We start from the raw sequence: 6347 nt of genomic DNA on the forward strand, positions 1-6347 counted from the left end.
AAAATTTCATTCATATCTTTAATAAAATCAGTATTTTAGAGTACTTTGAAACAAGTACAATGAAAAGAAGCTAAACTTCACTGTTTTGAAGTAGAAACGCAGCTAAAACCAGATACAAATTGACATAGATGGTAGTCACTAAAATTGATGTATAATAGTAAAAAATTATGGCTTCAAAATAGTGTAGAAATTTGAAATAGGTTTCCCGGTTTCATTTAAGATTATAACCGTTCTTTTCTGTATTTGGATACGCAAACGTCAAGTTAGGAAAAATCGATTTTTTTTGGCGAACAAAAAAGATGGTTATTTGTTTTTTTTTTTAGAATGGACAGGATAAAGGATAGCAATAACAAGCTAATTTGTGTAATATTTGTATGTTGTAAAGAAATTATATTGGTAACAAAACTACAAATTTAAAAACTGGATTATAATAAAAGCATGACAAGTTGAAGAAAATACTTTAAACGTCAATCTTTTAGCCGATTGATTTGGCGGACCTTTTGACTTTACGGACGACTGTAGCGCCACCTAATTAATTCCCCCTGCTATTGTTGCTGAAAGAGCTTGGCGACAACGGACGTTTCCAATGACTTGCTTTCCAACTGGATCTGTACATAAACTATGTTCAGTGCCAGAGGGTCGATTTTAGGCTGATGTTTTATTAGCGACGTTACCAACGCGATCATCAATACAGAATTGTGACGTCGATCTCCCGTCATCTAAAAGCGCACTTGCCGTTGCATTTCAAAAATAGCGTATGGCTAATTTTTGGTTCAGATTTTTTTTTGTTTGTCGCGAAAATTACCTCACTGTTCTCACTGTTCAATGAACACTTGTGAGTGGTCCCGCTGAATAGGTTTTGTCTTTTTGACACATTCCTCATTTTCATTCAATTTCCTTTTCTTTAGAAACACGCCTGATGTCTATGCAAGAAGCAGGACCTGCTTACACTTCCGAAGCACCTGAGGTCGCCCCAGTTTTTTGTGTCCGTTTTTCTCGTTTGTTTTGAAGGTACGATGTTGAATGACCATGAATGTGTGTTAAATCTGTTCCCTTGTTTGGTATTTTTTGTCTATCGATAGTCCATTTGTTTCTTTTACCTGCATGAGATTATTCACGACTCAAATGTTTTGTACAGTTATGCAATAAATTTGGTGTTTGGATTTTTTTCTTTCGCACATAGTACAGACAGATTCTGTTTTTGTTTTGGATTTTCTTTTAGAAATTGTGTGTGGGTGGGGGAGGGAGTGAGGCCGGTTAAGTCATTAACATATACATGGCGAATAAATAAATAGATTTCACAATTTTGAATATATTCATTATTCGTCCACACATACATGCGTATCTTTTCATTTTTATTGAAGTCCATTTCCACATCTAACACAAACAGTTCTCGTTCTCTATCTCCCATCCCACCCGTTTTTGTCTGAACAAACGCTACAATCTTTTTCTTTTCCGTCGGGGATTTTACGGAGTCGTATGCGCGCAATATTTAGTTCACGATTAGGGAGTCTTTGCTGCTGACGTGATAAAAGAAACTCTTGTGCGAGATCCTCAATTATACTTTGGGAATGTTAACCTCGAGACACGTGGTGCATCACTATTTTGTTTATAAAGTATATATGCATTTGTTACCATTCTTTGTCGTAGATTGAATACAATTTTTTTTACATACTTTCATAGTTTTCCATCATCGACATATGCGCTGACAAGCTGACCAGCTAGATGTACTCCTCACATTTTTGTGTTGTAATGTTCAATCATTTTGGTATCCCCGTTATTATTAAGTTCGGCTCTACATGCAGGGGTTAACAGACGGACAGATTTCCTACGTCTAGCCTCCTTATACGCAAATAGCAATAACTGTTCTTGTCTTTAACACTTTGCTTCGTTTTCATCTATTGTCGGTTTTTATAGAGCTTTGCATGGCTTGATTTTTACGTAAAGTTCCAGTCATAAATGTCCCTTTCCGCAGTAGTTCTTTTGCTAAATCAATTGACGTGAAAAAGCTGTCTGTGACAACGTGGTAGTATTTATTAAAAAATTGCACGAGTCTAAAAGTGAATTTACTACGTAACTTCCCTGTAACATATTCGGCAAGGTTGGGTCATAACACTTTCCTTTATATGCATTAAGATATATCCCGTTATTGATTCAGCAAGCACCAATAATTTAACACCGAATTTCGTTACCTTTGAGTGTATATATTGAATCATTATTGACCTGACCCGTGTTCCTATCAAACTTTTGTCTATGCTTACGGATTGATTTGGTGTATACTATTGTTTAGATTTGGCTTTAAACAAATCAACAAAGCATTGACATTTTCCGGTCGGAGAATACTGTGGATCATCATGGTTAGGAATCATATCATTTTTAGTTGTATGAAAAAACTTCAAAATCTATTGGAACCGGTTCCTTGAAAACACATCTCTAAACCATTTTGTTGATTGGCTAGCAAACTTTGTATTCCAATATTCTGGTATAACCTATGTCTTTGTGATACCCATATTGAGAATAATCGCTAAAAACGCTTTCAGATCTCTCAATGTTAAAACCTCAACTTTGAACCAGTCATGCAGGCGCGAGAATCGTTGAATTCTGTCTTTGCTAGCAATAAAGTCTGCTGCATACCTGCATAGAAATAGGTTTTATAAGTTTCCATTGAGAGTTACTTTTTCTCCCTTGAAACTGTTTGTTTTATAGAAGCAAGTGGTTATAATTTCTCACGAAAATGTACCCTTTCTCCACGAAAAAAAAGGAACTAGCGCTAAGATACTTTTCATTGTTTTGCTGAGAAATAAGGCAACACCATGTTTTTTTTCTTGTAAAGATTATAACCGCGTGAATAAGGGGGTGCCGATCATAGATCCACCAATGGTGACTGTTCTAATGTAAATGAGGTAGTGTCTCTTCGTACAGGCATGTGTGTAAAGTTATCGTCTATGGGCTCATTGTCTTAACTTAAACTATTTACAATAACGTATTGTCACGGTCATGACACATGTACCTTATGCCGAATATCTATATGAAAAACATTATTGTACGCACAGGAGCCTGAAGAGGTCTTACAAAAACTATCCTGTTTAGAAAAAGACAAAAACAAACTTGAACAGCGAGGCTGTTTTAATATTTATTTTCGTTACACGAAGAGTCGTAATGCTCAAAGTTGATAAACAATATGTTTTCTATTATATATTATACATTGTTGTAGTTGTAGAAATTCATAGTAACATCGGTTTTGTTTTAAACGTTATAAACGTTTAGAGATGTGTATTGTAATTTAAACAGATCTATGTCATTGTCATTCTTTGGAATGTAACGTAAACAAACACTGTCTAGAACAAAGTAGATAATCTGGATGCAATAATCGTCGTTCTCAGCTTACACGAGTCTTACCAGCTTAAATAAATAGTCCATGGAACCCACATTATCCTAAGAATAACTTCATAACAATTTTAATAGAAGGTGACAGCTGAATATACAAATATGCGGTCTAGAGTTGATAACAAACTGACGTTGTTCCAATCGAAATCTAGACGGCACAATATTCGTAGCTGTTTCATGCAGCTGATCACTTAGAAAACTCGTAACATAATAAACGAGATATGCTTAAATTCCTCTCCATGTCTAGAATATAATTATACAAATTTTACGACGACGTAAAAACGGAATAAAGACATATTTACAAAAGTCTGTTCAGGTAGGAAACGGAAATATGACGTTTCTCGTAGAAATCAGTTTTTGATCGGCTGATTGGTTGTTGAGGTAACCATAGGGGACCTCGTGAGAAGCACGAGGATAGAGCACGTAATTATTATTATAAAACATCCTGCACAGACTGTTGGGCAGTCTGGCTTCAAGGCTCAAGGCGGAAACGAAGCTAAAAATAACGAGAACTGCTAGGCGGAAGGCAAGAGCAGTTTTAATCATTCGTCTAAAAGAGAAACAAGGAAAGGTTTCTAGAAACGGAATATTTCTCTCTTCAGAAATTAATTTAATAATACAAAGAGGGTGTCCTTTACTTGGACCTTAGATACGTAATAAATTGTGAACGGTGTTCATACATAACAATTAAGGTTCAGAAGTACAAAAGTAGAATTTAAATATAGATTCAGCTAAAGCAAATATTTAAGGAAAAATATATGTATATTTATTTCTTATAGAAAGTTCCTGAAAATAAATGAATTTAATTACTTGTCTGAATTAAGGCAACATTATAAACATAAACTTAGTAGTGTAATTACAAAACCTGCTATAAGTTATTTATATTGAGAGTGTTGTTTGACAAACAGGCAATACGATTATAATTAATTATCGTACACATAAAATAACGTATCGGGCTTGATACTTTATAAATTGTATAGAGTTAACTTTCGGATAAAAACAACAAACAAGTTATATAGAATACTTGTAATGACCAGCCAGTTCCAGCATACAGAAGAACTGAAATCTAGGATACTCTCCCTTTTTCGTATAGTGTATTAAAAGCAGGTGTATCATTATAACTGATGATAATATAGAATATTTACTGCGTCATAACAACCGTCAGAAAGAAGACTATCCTTTGTTCCCGTATCTATATAAAGGTTCCCAATATTTTTCCGTAGAAAAAAAAACATTGTGCAAGAGGATCAGGCAGCTACCCAGAAATATATTGACTATAATAAGACAGTTTTATTTATAACAGATCATAAATATTTCATATACGTAATTAATAAATTACATATTGTATATCCAGCTTTCTCATTTATATTCACCAAAAGCCAGATTCTCAATGATCCCTTATAGATAACATAATGTTGTGGCTATATTAAAAGTTCTTCTTGTATTTAGAGTCTTGTCTGGATAGTAGTCCTTTCTTGTATAGTGGTGTAACTTTGACCGGTAAAACTATAAACAGTCAATTATAATACGAATTATTTTATTTCACGGTTAAAGGTACACAAGAACTAAACATAGCCCTACGGCGTTACAGTATTAAGTTCGTTTTGGATGAATTTAAATGATAATTTACTTATATGTCTTCTATGTTTTAAAAAAATTGGCTTATACCACATTTTATCATTGTTTGTTTACGTTTCCTTGTTGTGATGATTTTCGGTTTCAGAAGCGTGTATTTTCCCGTAAAATGCTTAAATTCTTACGTCATCGTTCTATGACGTCGGGAAGGTCATTCATAAAAACACATGACAAGGGAGTACGATCGGAACAGCCCAGGTAATATATTCATATTTTACCACGGGTGTCTACTCGAAACGTTTGAAGGCGTCATGTTAGAATTAAGAAATAATTCATGGAGGCTTGAATATATCGTGATTTTACCACCGGTTGGCCCTTTATGACAAAATATTTGACCCTTAGCGATATCGGCATAAAGGGACAACCCGTGGAAAAATCACGATATATTCAAGCCCCAATGAATTATTTCGATTCTAATAGGACAAATACGGCAATTGTTTTGGATCGAAGCGCTCTCGGTGAATGCATTTATAATGCCGTGCCCATAAATAGACTAATTGACGTAAAAGAACGGAGCAAACTGAATAAGTGACATACTTAAACTATTTAAAATAACATATTTAAATAGGTTTGGATGAATTTAAATGATAATTTTACTTAAATGTGTTATGTTTACAAAAATGGCTAATATAACACATTTTTACATTTCCTTGTTGTGATGATTTTCGGTTTCACAAGCGTGTGTTTTTCCGTAAAATGTTTATATTCTGACGTCAACGTTCTATGACGTCGGGCAGCTCATTCATAAAAGCATATGACGTGGGAGTACGATCGGAACAGCCCATACAATATCAGTTGGAAAGCAAGTCCTTGGAAACGTCCGTTGTCGTCAAGCTTTATCAGCAACAATAGCAGGGGTAATTAATAAGGTGGCGCTACTGTCGTTCGTAACGTCAAAAAGTCCGCCAAATCAATCGACTAAAAGATTGACGTTTTAATTATTTTCTTCAACTTGTCATGCTTTTATTATAATTATATTTTAAAATTTGTAGGTTTGTGAGCAATATAATTTCTTTACAACATACAAACATTACAAAAAATAGCTTGTTATTGCTATTCCTTTATCCTGTCCGTTCTAAAAAAAATAGTCATCTTTTTTGTTCGCCAGAAAAACCGATTTCTCCTAACTTGACGTTTGCGTATCCAAATACAGAAAAGAACGGTTATAATCTTAAATGAAAACGGGAAACCTATTTCAAATTTCTACACTTTTTTAAGTCATCATTTTTTACTTTTATACATCAATTTTAGTGACCACCAGCCATGTCAATTTGTATCTGGTTTCAGCTGCGTTTTTTAGTTCAAAACAGTGAAGTTAAGCTTCT

The sequence above is a fragment of the Mytilus galloprovincialis genome, chromosome 2 (genome assembly GCF_965363235.1).
Source record: "Mytilus galloprovincialis chromosome 2, xbMytGall1.hap1.1, whole genome shotgun sequence".
Taxonomy (NCBI): domain Eukaryota; kingdom Metazoa; phylum Mollusca; class Bivalvia; order Mytilida; family Mytilidae; genus Mytilus; species Mytilus galloprovincialis.